The sequence below is a fragment of the Mobula birostris genome, chromosome 5 (assembly GCF_030028105.1).
Source record: "Mobula birostris isolate sMobBir1 chromosome 5, sMobBir1.hap1, whole genome shotgun sequence".
Lineage (NCBI taxonomy): Eukaryota > Metazoa > Chordata > Chondrichthyes > Myliobatiformes > Myliobatidae > Mobula > Mobula birostris.
In genome coordinates, this window is record NC_092374.1 from 153794111 (window position 1) to 153808448 (window position 14338).

General features: G+C 44.4%; 1 long non-coding RNA gene across 2 annotated transcripts in view; it reads right to left on the minus strand.

Annotated features, from left to right (window-relative positions):
• Positions 1–607: 607 nt before the first annotated feature.
• Positions 608–14338, minus strand: part of LOC140197993 (uncharacterized) — a 78718-nt gene continuing 64987 nt past the window's right edge. The window contains exon 4 of one of the 2 annotated variants that reach the window (XR_011886082.1): positions 608–2143. This is a non-coding gene — a long non-coding RNA (uncharacterized lncRNA). Of the gene's footprint in view, positions 2144–8026; positions 13644–14338 lie in introns of those variants that run through there. The other variant, XR_011886080.1, reaches the window with a different exon arrangement.

Below are 14338 nucleotides of genomic sequence, written 5' to 3' on the forward strand. Positions count from 1 at the left end.
CTGGTAGTACTTAACAAGTCTATCCTGCATTTTCTGTGTTATTTAGTTTATATTTTACTGTTTATGGGTTCTATGTCAAATAAAGGATATTGTAGGGAGATATTATCAAAATATCAGCGTGACTTTCAATATTACTTTGGGAGAATTTGAGTTCTAGTTGAAGTAAATGATACTCTTGCACACTGCAGAGGTTTGTCTGTTTGGTATGCAGAGTTTCAACAATTCCTTTCTCCCAACATATGCTGCTTGACCTGCTGAGTTCCTCCTGCAGACTGTTTATTGCTCCAGATTCCAGCATCTGCAGTCTCTCGTTTCTCTCAGAGGTTTAGCTGTGTTGTGAAAACTATATTAAAATTCACCAAATGATGTGAGTTGTTGCTGCTTGATACATTGGAAGAATTCCACCTAATTTTTAAATTCCTGGTTGAAAAAGTATCTTTCACTTCATAAATAGTTAAGTTATCCTGTTTCTTGTCAGTAATCGGGTTTGTATAATTCATTGAAGAAGTTGGCAATGATTGTAGTTCCATTCTTTCACACATGACTATCACGTATCAAAGTAAAAACGTTTGCCAACTCGTTCTGAAGAAGTAACTTTATTCATGATTTATAGGGTTTTCTGAAAAATTACAAGTATCTGTTAAATTGTCTTCATAGATGAGATAAAAAATGTGGACTGCGTTGGTATTTGAGGAAAAATAATTTTGCTCTCTTGCGCTTACCCTTGAAAAATTAAAAGAACACAGACTATATTTTTAATGCATTGACCAATGTTTTTGGTGTGGACTATTCCCATATCAGGAAGGAGTTGTACATACATAGCAACTTTTCAAATCCTCAAAATGGAACAAAGCATTTTACAAAGAATGGATTGCATTCAACATGTACAATAAGTATTGTTGTTGTGTAGGCAAACATTAGTCTCTAAAGTGGACATGTGACCATTTTATAAACAACAAATAATAACGCAAACACGAGGAAATCTGCAGATGCTGGAATTTGAAGCAACACACATAAAAGTTGCTGGTGAACGCAGCAGGCCAGGCAGCATCTCTAGGAAGAGGTACAGTCGACGTTTCGGGCCGAGACCCTTCGTCAAGATTAACTGAAAGAAGAGCTAGTAAGAGATTTGAAAGTGGAAGGGGGAGGGGGAGATCCAAAATGATAGGAGAAGACAGGAGGGGGAGGGATGGAGCCAAGAGCTGGACAGGTGATTGGCAAAAGGGATATGAGAGGATCATGGGACAGGAGGCCTAGGGAGAAAGAAAGGGGGAGAGGGTAAAAGCCCAGAGGATGGGCAAGAGGTATAGTGACGGGGACAGAGGGAGAAAAAGGAGAGAGAGGAAAAGAATATATATATAATAATAAATAAATAAATAACGAATGGGGTATGAGGGGTACGAGGGGGAGGAGGGGCATTAACAGAAGTTAGAGAAGTCAGTGTTCATGCCATCAGGTTGGAGACTACCCAGGCGGAATATAAGGTATTCTTCCTCCAACCTGAGTGTGGCTTCATCTTGACAGTAGAGGAGGCCGTGGATAAATATATCAGAATGGGAATGGGATGTGGAATTAAAATGTGTGGCCACTGGGAGATCCTGCTTTAGATTATGAAGACATGTAGTCCTCTTTTATTGTCATTTAGTAATGCATGCATTAAGAAATGACACAATATTTCCTCCAGTGTGATATCACAGGACAGACCAAGACTGAAAAAAACTGACAAAACCACATAATTATAATATATAGTTACAACAGTGCAACAATACCATTATTTGATGAAGAAGTCCATAAGCACAGTAAAGTTCAAAGTCTCTCAAAAGTCCCACATCTCACGCAGATGGGAGAAGGAAGAAAAACTCTCCCTGCCATGCCGACCACAATCCGACTCTGAGTCATCCAAAATCTTCGAACTCTGATCAGCTCTCCAACACCGAGCACTGAGCGCCATCTCTATCCGAATGATTCGACCTCCTTCTCGGTCGCCAAAAGCAGGCAAGGCCGGGGATTTTGAGGCCTACCCTCCGAAGGATTCCTGACCATGCAGTAACGACAGCAGCGAATGAGCGTTTCAGAAATTTCTCTAGATGTTCCTCTGTGCTTTCACGTCCATTCTCCAACAAATCAGAATTGTCCACGGCCCCTATTTAACAGATACGATATTACTTTTCACTAGAGGGCTGTGCACGCGCAGGTGCGTCGCCATCTTCTCCTCCCACTGGCGGACAGAGTGTAGATGTTCAGCGAAATGGTCTCCCAGCCTGCACCGGGTCGCGCCAATATATAGAAGGCCACATCGGGAGCACCGGAAGCAGTGTATCACCCCAGCTGACTCACAGGTGAAGTGTCGCCTCACCTGGAAGGACTGTCTGGGGCCCAGAATGGTGGTAAGGGAGGAAGTGTAAGGGCATGTGTAGCACTTGTTCCGTTTGCAAGGATAAGTGCCAGGAGGGAGATCGGTGGTGAGGGATGGTGGGGACGAATGGACAAGGGAGTCGCGTAGTTAGCGATTCCTGCAGAAAGCAGAGAGATGGTGGGGCAGGAAAGATGTGCTTAGTGGTGGGATCCCGTTGGAGGTGACAGAAGTTACGGAGAATTATATGTTGGATCCAGAGGCTGGTGTGGTGGTAGGTGAGGACCAGAGGAACCCTATTACTAGTGGGGTGGCGGGACGATGGGGTGAGAGCAGACGTGCGTGAAATGGGAGAGATGCGTTTGTGAGCAGAGTTGATGGTGGAGGAAGAGAAGCCCCTTTCTTTAAAAAGGGAGGACATCTCCTTCATCCTGGAATGAAAAGCCTCATCCTGAGAGCAGATTCAACAGAGACGGAGGAATTGCGAGAAGGGGATGACATTTTTGCAAGAGACAGGGTGAGAAGAGGAATAGTCCAGGTAGCTGTGAGAGTCCGTAGGCTTATAGTAGACATCAGTAGGTAAGCTGTCTCCAGAGATAGAGACAGAATGATCTAGAAAGGGGAGGGAGGTGTCAGAAATGGACCAGGTAAACTTGAGGGCAGGGTGAAAGTTGGAGGCAAAGTTAATGAAGTCAACGAGCCCAGCATGCATGCAGGAAGCAGTGCCAATGCAGTCGTCAATGTAGCGAAGGAAAAGTCGGGGACAGATACCAGTATAGGTTTGGAACATGGATTGTTCCACAAAGCCAACAAAAAGGCAGGCATAGCTGGGACCCATACGGGTGCCCATGGCTACACCTTTAGTTTGGAGGAAGTGGGAGGAGCCAAAGGAGAAATTATTAAGAGTAAAGACTAATTCCGCTAGACGGAGCAGAGTGGTGGTAGAGGGGAACTGGTTAGGTCTAGAATCCAAAAGGAAGCGGAGAGCTTTGAGACCTTCCTGGTGGGGGATGGAAGTATATAGGGACTGGACATCCATGGTGAAAATAAAGCGGTGGGGGCCAGGGAACTTAAAATCATCAAAAAATTTCAAAGCGTGAGAAGTGTCACGAACATAGGTAGGAAGGGATTGAACAAGGGGGGATAAAACAGTGTTGAGGCATGCAGAAATGAGTTCGGTGGGGCAGGAGCAAGCTGAGACAATGGGTCTACCTGGACAGGCAGTTTTGTGGATCTTGGGTAGGAGGTAGAAATGGGAAGTGTTGGGTGTGGGAACTACAAACGTTTGTATAAGGTTGGTAGCAGCGGATGGGAGATCCCCTGAGTGGATAAAGTTGGTGATGGTGTGGGAGACAACGGCCTGGTGCTCCTTAGTGGGGTCATGATCGAGGGGTAAATAAGAGGAGGTATCCGCGAGTTGTCGCTGTGCCTCGGCAAGGTAGAGGTCAGTATGCGAAACTACAACAGCATCCTCCTTATTGGTGGGTTTTTTAGTAAGGTTAGGATTAGTGCGGAAGGAATGGAGAGCAGAGCATTCGGAAAGAGTGAGGTTGGAATGGGATCAAGGTGCGGTGAATTCGAGATGGTTGATGTCCCGTCGGCAGTTAGCAATAAAGAGATCCAGAGCAGGTAGAAGACCAGAGCGGGGTGTCCATGAAGAGGAGGAGGGTTGAAGACGAGAAAAAGTGTCATCGGTGGGGGTGGGAGAGTCCATGCCGAAGAAGTAGGCTCGATGACGGAGCCGGCGGAAGAAGAGTTCAGCGTCATGGTGAACGCGGAACTCGCTGAGGTGTGATGAAGGGGGACAAAGGTAAGCCCCTTACTGAGGACAGAGCAGTCTGCCTCAGAGAGTTGAAGGTCAGAGGGGATGGTAAAGACCCGGCACGGATGAGAAGTGGGATCACAGGTGTGGGGGGGAGGGAGGTTGGTGGTGTCAGAGGAGAGGGGAGGGTTGGGGTGTGAGGAAAATGGAGCCTCTGAGGGCCCAGGAGCAGACAGTGGGATCTGAGGGAGACGGGGTTGCAGATTGGTGGTGGGGGAAGGGGGGACGGGAGTCACAATAGCAGCATGTGAAGACCCGGCCTGGAGTTCAAGGCTGGAGTCGCAGTTGGTGGTTGCACAATCATTTTGAATGTGTCCATGGTCGTTGCTGGAGTCCAGGTTTTGAATATGTCGTGGGGTGCTGGAGCGGCTGAGATCAATGGCAGGAGCCGCAATCTGAAGTTCATGCCTGCAAGCGTCGGGGCCAGCAAGCTCTGGGTTCCCTCCTCCTCTCTCTCTGCTTTCTGCAGGGATCGCTCCCTACGCGACTCCCTTGTGCATTCGTCCTCCCCATCCCTCCCCACCGATCTCCCTCTTGGCACTTACCCTTGTAAGCGGAACAAGTGCTACACATGCCCTTACACTTCCTCCCTCACCACCATTCAGGGCCCAAGACAATCCTTCCAGGTGAGGCGACACTTCACCTGTGTACCCCTCATTCCCCTCGTACCCCATCCGTTATTTATTTATATACACTCTTTTTCTCTCTCTCCTTTTTCTCCCTCTGTCCCCGTCACTATACCCCTTGCCCATCCTCTGGGCTTTTACCCTCTCCCCCTTTTCCTTCTCCCTGGGCCTCCTGACCCATGATCCTCTCAGATCCCTTTTGCCAATCAACTGTCCAGCTCTTGGCTTCATCCCTCCCCCTCCTGTCTTCTCCTATCATTTTGGATCTCCCCCTCCCCCTCTCACTTTCAAATCTCTTACTAGCTCTTCTTTCAGTTAGTCCTGATGAAGGGTCTCGGCCCGAAACGTCGACTGTACCTCTTCCTAGAGATGCTGCCTGGCCTGCTGCGTTCACCAGCAACTTTTATATGTGTTGCTTGAAATAAATTAATATTTATTTTTAAATTAATTATCAATTTTTAAATTAAATTATAGAAAATTCAATAAATAAACAGAAAAAACAGAAGCTTCGGACACAGAAGAGACTGCTGATGCTGGTATCTGGATCAACAAACACTCTACTGGAGGAACTCAGTAAGTAGAATGGGATCTATGGGGGGGGCTGAGTAATTGTCTTTGTTTCAGGTCAAAACCATGCATCAAGACTGACGTAACGGAGAAAGAGTGGGAAGTGGTACCAAAGACAGTTTGAAAAGAGACTGATTCATGTAGCCAACAAGAAGACAAGTGTAGCTGGGGCCTAGGCTAATGCTACATGGAATCCTTCATCTCAGGCCCTTGACCTATCACGCCCACCTGGCTTCACCAAACACTTTCCAGCTATCCTCCTTCCCCTCTACCCACCTTTTTATTCTGGCATCTTCCTCCTTCCTTCTCAGTCTTGAAGAAGGGTCTCGGCCTGAAACGTTGGCCATCTATTCATTTCCGTTGCTGCTGCCCAACCTGCTGAATTCCTCCAGCATTTTCTGCGTGCTGCTAATGCTACACTTTTGCTTTGTGACAAATGAAGTGAATCAAATTGAAGTTGTTCAGGAAAGAACAAGTTTACCCAGGAAGATTAGACAGTTGGTGGAAGGGAATTGTTTGAATCTTTGTAGCAGTAAAAAGTAGGGGGCTCTTAATGCATTCCTGATTGGGGATGGAGGTAGATAGAAACTGGACCTCCAGAGTGAAAAACAGGTAGTGGAGGCTGGGGAATTAGAAATTGTCAAAATAGTGCAGGGCCTGCATACATGGTAAGGAACAGGAAAGGGTCAAGTTAAGAAGTGAGGAGATAAGTTCAGTGGGTCAAGAGCAGGTGGAAATGGTGGGTCTACTGGGTCATTCCTGTTTGTGGATCTTGGTTAACAGATGGGACTGGGCAGTATGGGTTTTGGGCACTGTCAAGTTGGGAGCTGTGGGGAGAGATCTCCTGATGTGATGAGTTCTGTGATGGCATATGAGTCTTTAGGCTGGTGCTTACTGGAAGGGTCACAGTCCAGAGGTTGGGATTGTGGCATTCAAAAGCTACTGTTAGTCCTGATGCAGGATTTTGACAAAAAACTGGATTTGGATGGATAATCTTTCCCCCTAGCAACCCCACCCTCCAACAACTTTAACCCAATTATTTCCTTCATCAGATTGTTTGTGACATCAGAAGCTATTGACTCGGGGAGGAATCATGTCGCAAACACTAAACCATGGGAAAATAACGACATGACAGAAAATGTTACTATTTTTTCTAAAAGGGCTCTTTATCAGGATGAAGGCACCTCTGATTACACTGTGCTCTGATTCACCAGCATTAATGTGTGTTCCAGACCCCAAAGCTTCCCCACTCTAAGTCAAGTCTGCTAGGTTACTGCATTTCAAATATTCATTCTGGCAAAAAAGGCTCCTTCCCCTACAATGATTTAAGGCACCAAGTTCAAGAATCCCACTCTGCTCTGAGTAAGATAATTCCATAATTCCCTGTTTATTCTTCTGCCTATATCTTTAGACCCGGCTGGTGTAGTGGCATCAGTGTCGGAATTCGGGACAAAAGGTCCCGAGTTCGAATCCAGCCAGCCGGCTCCCCTGCACGCTTTCTGTCCGTGCTGGGTTACGAGCTGGTGATCTCTTTGGAAACTCACCCGGCTGAAGGCAATGGCAAACCACTGCTGTAACTTGCCTGGTACGTGATTCCTCACTACGTCAGAGAAGCGTGGAGGGAAATCGTCCGCTAACCGGGGAAACTCCGGATGCGACGTACCTTTCCTTTCCTATATCTTTAATTCCATGACCTGTCCTCTCTGCTGAGGATAATGGGTCCATTCTGTTTACCCATTCTTCATATTTCTGCATATCTGCTTAATTTTGTATTCACCCGCTCATTCCCAAGGAAAACATTAACAGCCTAGTCAGGTTTTTCACATAATATACATCTATTACCCGGGAACCTTTCTCACATATCTCCAGTGTACACTTCTACAGCCTTCCTGTCATGTGTTAAGCAGAAAACAGTACTGTAGCTATGATTTAACTAGTATTTTATACAATTCCAGCATGGCCTTTGTACCATTAAACACTGTGATTCAGCCAATAAAGGGAAGCATCCTATCTGCCTTCCCAGCCATCTTTTCCTTCTGGCTTGTCTGTAGATGTGCACTTGAAGGTTCCTTACTTCCTCTGCCTACTTTGCAGTCCCATGTGGCATTGGGTCAGAATTTAAGCTTAATACTGAGACATCCACAGTTGCTAATACCCTCTGAATAAGAATTGCACTTTCTCTTGTATAGCTCTATCTGGTGAAACTATATAGAGTAACCAGTCCTGCCTGTTGCAGTCAGGTTTTACAGTGCCGGGGTCTCCATAGCATGATGGTTGATGAATAAGCTCATTCCCATGGTTTAACTGGCCAGCCAATTTGCTTTGGATGTTTCAAATATTCAGAAATATTCAATTTTTTAAAAAATCTAGATAAAATGCAACCCTTAAGTATACTATATAAGAAAAGGATTAAGGGGCACACAGCATTTTTTGAACTTTATATTTAAATAAAATTATTGAAGGTAAATCTAAATGAATATTTATCTAGATCCCCCTCATTGACTTCTCTTCCACCGAAATGAATGATGACACGAAAAGCTGAACCCAACCTCTAGACTTCCATAGAAATCCTAAATTTGTCAACAGTTACAGGAAGAAATTTCAGTAGAAGTGCAGGGATCTGCCAATAGTTCCTTTAAAAATCTAGGTCATTACCTCATATTCTCTGAATTGAATTCCAATTGTAAATTTTGGCTTGCAATATCTTCTCTATTTGTGATCTAAAAGTCTGGATCTTTTAATTCACCGGCTGGTCCTTTTGAAGATAAGATAACAGACTTTTGGACGAACAGTAATAGAAACATGCTTGTATAGATCACCACTAACATATAAAAAAGGGTCGCCAAGGAGATATGATCAGAAAATTGGACAACAGATGAAAGCTATTAAAAATTGCTTTGGTCAAGCGAAATTTTAAAGGCGAGTTATGTAAAGGGGTTCAGGCATGGAATTCAATAATTGGCGTATTTATTTATTTATTGAGATACAGCGTGCAATAGGTTCCTCCAGCCCTTCATTCTATGCTGTCCAGCGTTCCCCCAATTTTATGTAAGGAGCTTCATTGGTCAGAGTTGACCATGGATATTGCGTCCCACCTGTCTAGACATGCAAGATTTAATCCCCCGATTTAATCCTAGTCAACTCAGGGGATAATTTACAATGACCAATTAGTTTACCCACTGGTACATCTTTGGACAGTGTGAGGAAACCGGAGCACCCAGAGGAAACCCATGCCGTCGCGAGAAGAACGCACAGGCTCCTTTCAGGCTGTAGCAGGAATTGAACCTGGGTCACCTGTACTGTAAAGCGTTGTGCTCTATGTGTTGAATGCATGGCTATCAGCCAAGGGAGAAAGGCAGTGACGATGCCTTGAAGGCTGTTTGGTGATAGGGTTATATGAGATAGGGAAAGGTTACAAAATGATTTACATATTAAGATGATATTTTAAGACCTTGGAGGTCCAGGTCCCAATGTAGTCTGGTGAACATCAGGTTAGTGGATTAACAGAAGCTGTACCGGGCAAGATAAGTAAACTTCTGTGTGGGCAGGAGATACACAAATCTGGATCTTGAAATCGTCAGTTATGGAGAAGACAATGGCATAACTGAGGGTTTCATCAACTGATAAGTTCACATAAAGATGAAGGTGCACCATGTTGCAAATGAGTGGGATTTGTGAAGGAGGGGACACAAGTCCAGAAGCATTTGGCAATGCAATTGCAAATAGTCTGATTTCGCCTGAAAGGAATGGAATTAGTGGCTGTAAATTGGAGTACAGTATATGATTGGACTGGGTGTTGGGAATAATAGCCTCAGTCATTTCAACATAAAATTTAAATTTTATAATTCTTTAGTGTTTCTTTCATTTGGCAAATCCATGCGCCCTGAAGGCAGTGAGAGAATTGTATGAATATGAGTTGGAGTCATGCTTTGAGTAAATCTTGCAGAAATGGTGTGTCCCTGTCCCAAAGGACTTTGGAGAAACAGTATTTGTTTAATAGATGATAGAAGTAGTTTCATGCATCCAGGAACATTTGTTGTTGGCCCATGCTAACCTTTCCTAGAATGATTCCTACTTCAGCATCCATCATTAAACACCATCACAGTCCGGGACGCTCCCTCTTCTCATTACTACCATCAGGGAGGATGAAGGCTTACACCCAACATTTAAAGAACAGCTTTCAAATCTCCACCATTAGCTTTCTGAACAGCCCATGAACACCGCCTCACTATATTTCTCTCTGTTCTGACCTTTTATTTATTTTATTTCTTATTGTAATTTACAGCAATTATTATATCTTGCGCAGTATTGCTGTCTTGAGGTTAGTGGATGGTATATGTGTGTGAGAAGGAAAGAATGGGGTTTGTTTTGCTGTTGTTGTTTTGTTGTTGTGTTGTTTTGCCAAGCATCACGAGCACGCTATGTAGACGGCAGAATGTGTGATGACATTTCACTGTGTGTTTTGATGTTTTGATGAATAGGCAACAGACACAAAATGCTGGTGGAGGAACTCAGCAAGCCAGGCAGCATCCATGGAAAAGAGTAAACAGTCGACATTTCAGGCCAAGAGCCTTCATCAGGACTGGAGAGAAAAGGTGAGGAGTCAGAGTGAGAAGGTGGAGGGAGGGGAGGAAGAAGTACAAGGTGATAGGTGAAACTGGGGTGGGGGTGAAGTAAAGAGCTGGGAATCAATTGGTGACAGAGAAAAATAAATCTGATAAATAAACTTGAATTGATTATTTGGACAAAAACAAGGAAGTCTGTACAGTAATCATGAAGAAAGCTCGTTCCTGTTATTAATGACCTATTCACTGATGTACCATGCTATGGTAAAGTCAGTGCTGTGGCATTATTATCTCTGTTTGGCAGACCACAGATAAATCCTAACTTCTGGTCATGGTCTCAATAAAGGCCAAAGTTATGAGGACTAGTAGATTTAATGGGAATGGCCAATATATGACATTGAAAAGAAACAGAAATTAGTGCTGTCTCCACACTGTCTGGTATCTAAGCAACTCCAGCTGCTGTGATTTAGTACTTCACTAGTCTGATGCACCCAGTGCTCTTGAGCACAGTTGTCAAATATTTGATTTTGGCCTCCAGCACCCAGGCTGCTTTGTCTTAATGTATGGGAGCACAAGTCCTTTGCCAAGAGTCCAAGTTCATGCACAGATTAACCTTGTAATTCTATGCAAATCATATTTGCCAACTCTAATTGGACGTATTCCTGGGGGTTTTATCACACGATCTCCAAAATCCCCACCCAGTCAACTAGCCCTTTTCACCTAGTCTGCAATAGACAATGAGAAAAAAAATGTCATTCATGATTACTTGATAGTTTATTTCCCTGTTTTGCTTTTAGCAGTGTACAAAGGATTAATCTTCCAGTTCAGAGAGAACCCCAGGGCCACAGAGGGCTGGGCTCATAGTTCAAATTCAGTTGAGCCCACCATCCAACTCTGATGATAGTTTGGTAGAATCCACATTAAAAATAATGGGGGCTTTCTTTCACTCTGTATTCAGCACAGACAGTTGCTTGCCATCTTCTCAAACTGCAAATGAGATTTGAGTTGGGAATTAAGGGTAAGGAATGTGTCAGCGGAAAGAAGGTGGGGTGGTCTCTCCTGGCACTCAGCTTAAACAAGAACCCTCCAGTTGTGGTACATCTCCAGGTGGAATCTAGTGAGGGTGGCTATAGCCACCCACCTTATCTATGGCCCTCATGACTTTACGTGCCTCTAGAAGGTCACTCATAGTCTCAGATTCTCCAGCTTCTCCTTATTACTCAAGCCTCACTGTCATGGTAAAATCCTTGAGGTTGTCTTCTGCACCCCTTTCAGATTAATGACATCCTTTCTTTAGTTGGGTGAACACAATGGTGCACAAACTCACCAGAGAATTGAATTTGAATTGACATTATTACTTACATCCTCTATATACATGAGGAGTAAAGATCTCTACAGTACGTCTCCGTCTAAATATGCAATGTGCAATTTATAGTAATTCATAATAAATAGTATGTACAACAGAATAGTCAATATAACATAGAAATACACGGTGTCAGCATGAATTAAGCAGTCTGATGGCCTGGTGGAAGCAGCTGTCCTGGAGACTGTTGGTCCTGGCTTTTATGCTGCAGTACCATTTCCTGGATGGTAGCAACTGGAACAGTTTGTGGTTGGGGTGACTTGGATCTCCAGTGATCCTTTGAGCCCTTTTTAAACACCTGTCTTTGTAAATGTCCTGAATAGTGGGAACTTTATATCTACCGCTGTCTGCACCACTTTCTGCAGAGTATTGCAATTGAGGGAAGTACGGTTCCCATACCAGGCAATGATGCAACCAGTCAGGATGCTCTCAATTGTGCCCCTATAGAAAGTTCTTGGGATTTTGGGGCCTATACCAAACTCCTTCAACCAGACGAGGTGAAAGAGACACTGTTGTGCCTTTTTCACCACATAGCCAGTATGTAAAGACCACGTGAAACCCTCGGTGAAATTTATGCCAAGGAATTTGAAGCTGTTCTCCCTCTCAACCCCAGATCCACTGATATCAATAGGGGCTTGCCTCTCTCCGTTCCTCCTGTAGTCCACAATCAACTGCTTTGTTTTTGCGACATTGAAGGAGAGGCTGTTTTGTTGACACCACTGTGTCAGTGTGGTGAATTCTTCTCTGTAGGTTTATCATTATTTGAGATTAGGCCAATCAGTGTAGTGTTATCAGCAAATTTAATTAGATTAGATTAGCAGATTAGAGCTGTGGGTGGCGACACAGTCATGGGTATACAGAGAGTAAAGGAGCGGACTTAGTACACAGACCTGAGGGGCTCCGGTGTTGAGAATCAGAGGTGTGGGGTGAGGGAGCCCTGCTGGTGACCACCTGACCACCTGCTGGTGATCTGACAGGAAGTCCAGGATCCAGCTACACAAGGCAGGGTCATGGCCAAGGTCTCTGAGCTTCTTGTTGAGCCTGGAGGGAATTATGGTACTGAATGCTAAACTGTAGTCCAAGAGCAGCATTCTCACAAAAGCATCCTTCTTCTCCAGGTGTGTAAGGATGATGTGTAGAGCTGTGGCTATTGTGTCATCTGTTGATCGGTTGTGTCAGTAGGTGAACTGTAGGGAGTCCAGTGTGGGTTGTAGCATGCTGCAGATGTAGTCCTTAACCAGCCTCTCAAAGCATTTGTTTGTTATTGAGGACAGGACGGCAGTCGTTCAGACATGTTACCTTGGTCTCTTTAGGTACAGGGACAAAGGTGGGTGTTTTGTAAAATTGCCAACTGTCGTCCCAACAGTGAATAAAACCTATGGCCTGTCCTGATCCAGCCATGTTGATGTCACAGCTAAGAAAGCTCACCAAAACCTCTACGTCCTCAGGAAGCAAAAGAAATTTGGTATGTCCCTATCAAGGATTACCAACTTTTATCAATGCATCATAAAAAGCATTATAATTATATCTGGATGCATAACAGCTTGATGTGGAACTGCATTGCCCATGACCACGGACAGTTGTAGACACAGCTCAGCATATCTGGGAAGCTAGCCTCCCCTCAATAGGCGCTGTCAATACTTCTCACTGCCTCAGTGGAGCAGCCAGCATAATCAAAAACCCCCACCCACCCCAGACGTTCTCTCTTCTCCCCCCTCCCATTGGGTGGAAGATACAAAAGCCTGAAAACACACACCACCAGGCTCAAGGACAGCACCTATTCCACTACTACCAGATTCTTAAATGAACCTCTTGTACAGTAAGATGGACGATTGACCTCACAATCTACCTCATTGTGATCTTGCACTTTATTATTTATCTGTACTGCACTTTCTGAGTAGCCTTTACACCTTATTCTGCATTGTTACTGTTTTACCATGTTGTACCTCAATGCACTGTGTAATGATTTGATCTGTATGAACAGTATGCAAGACAAGCTTTTCACTGTATCTTGGGACATTTGACAATAATGAACAAAAACCACTACCAATTTCAGTACTCAACCCTCTGACTGATGAAGGCAAGAATGCTAAATAACGTCTTCATCACCCCATTTCCTTCTGTTGTTTTATACCAACAAAGAATCTCCAGATTGAGAAAAAAACATTGCGGTGGTTGTCCTGGTATAGGAAGACTGATGGCACTCTGCATGGGATTGGCGACCGGATAATGGCACAGATACGACAAGGCGTCAGATTGTCTCACTGTGAGAAGAAGGCCCTGAAAGTAAGAATCCATAATGCTGCATGGATCCACAGACCACTTGTATCGTGCCTCCAAATACGGACTGTAGAAAAAACATAGAATAGTAAGGTACAGGAACATACCTTTAGCCCATAATATTGCTGAACCAAGTAAGCAAATGATCCCTAATCGCTTCTATCTTCACAAAGTCCAGGCCCCTCCATTTTCTGCATATTCATTTCCTATCAGAGGCATTTAAGAGCAGATCTGATCATATCTACCTCCACCACTCCTGACCACATATTCCAGATTCCGACAACTGTCTGTGTAAAAATCCAAGCCCTGCACATCTCCTTTGAATATTCACTCCCCTCTGCCCCCCACCCCACCCAGGCCACCCCAGTTTAATAGCATGCCGTCCAGTATTAGACATCTCAAAGTTAGGAAAAAAAATGCTGTCTATCTATGCTTCTTATAATTTTACAGAAATCTATCAGGGTTCCTCTCAGCCTCCACTGCTCTAGAGGTAATTAAAAACGGAAAACCTACAGCACAGTACAGGCCCTTTGGCCCACAAAGTTGTGCCGAACATATCCTTACCTTAGAAATTACCTAGAGGTACCCATTGCCCTCTATTTTTCTAAGCTTCATGTACCTGTCCAGGAATCTCTTAAAAGACCCTATCATATCCACATCCACCACCATCGCCAGCAGCCCATTCCACGCACTCATAACTCTCTGCGTAAAAAACTTACCCCTAACATCTCCTCTGTACCTACTTCCAAGCACCTTAAAATT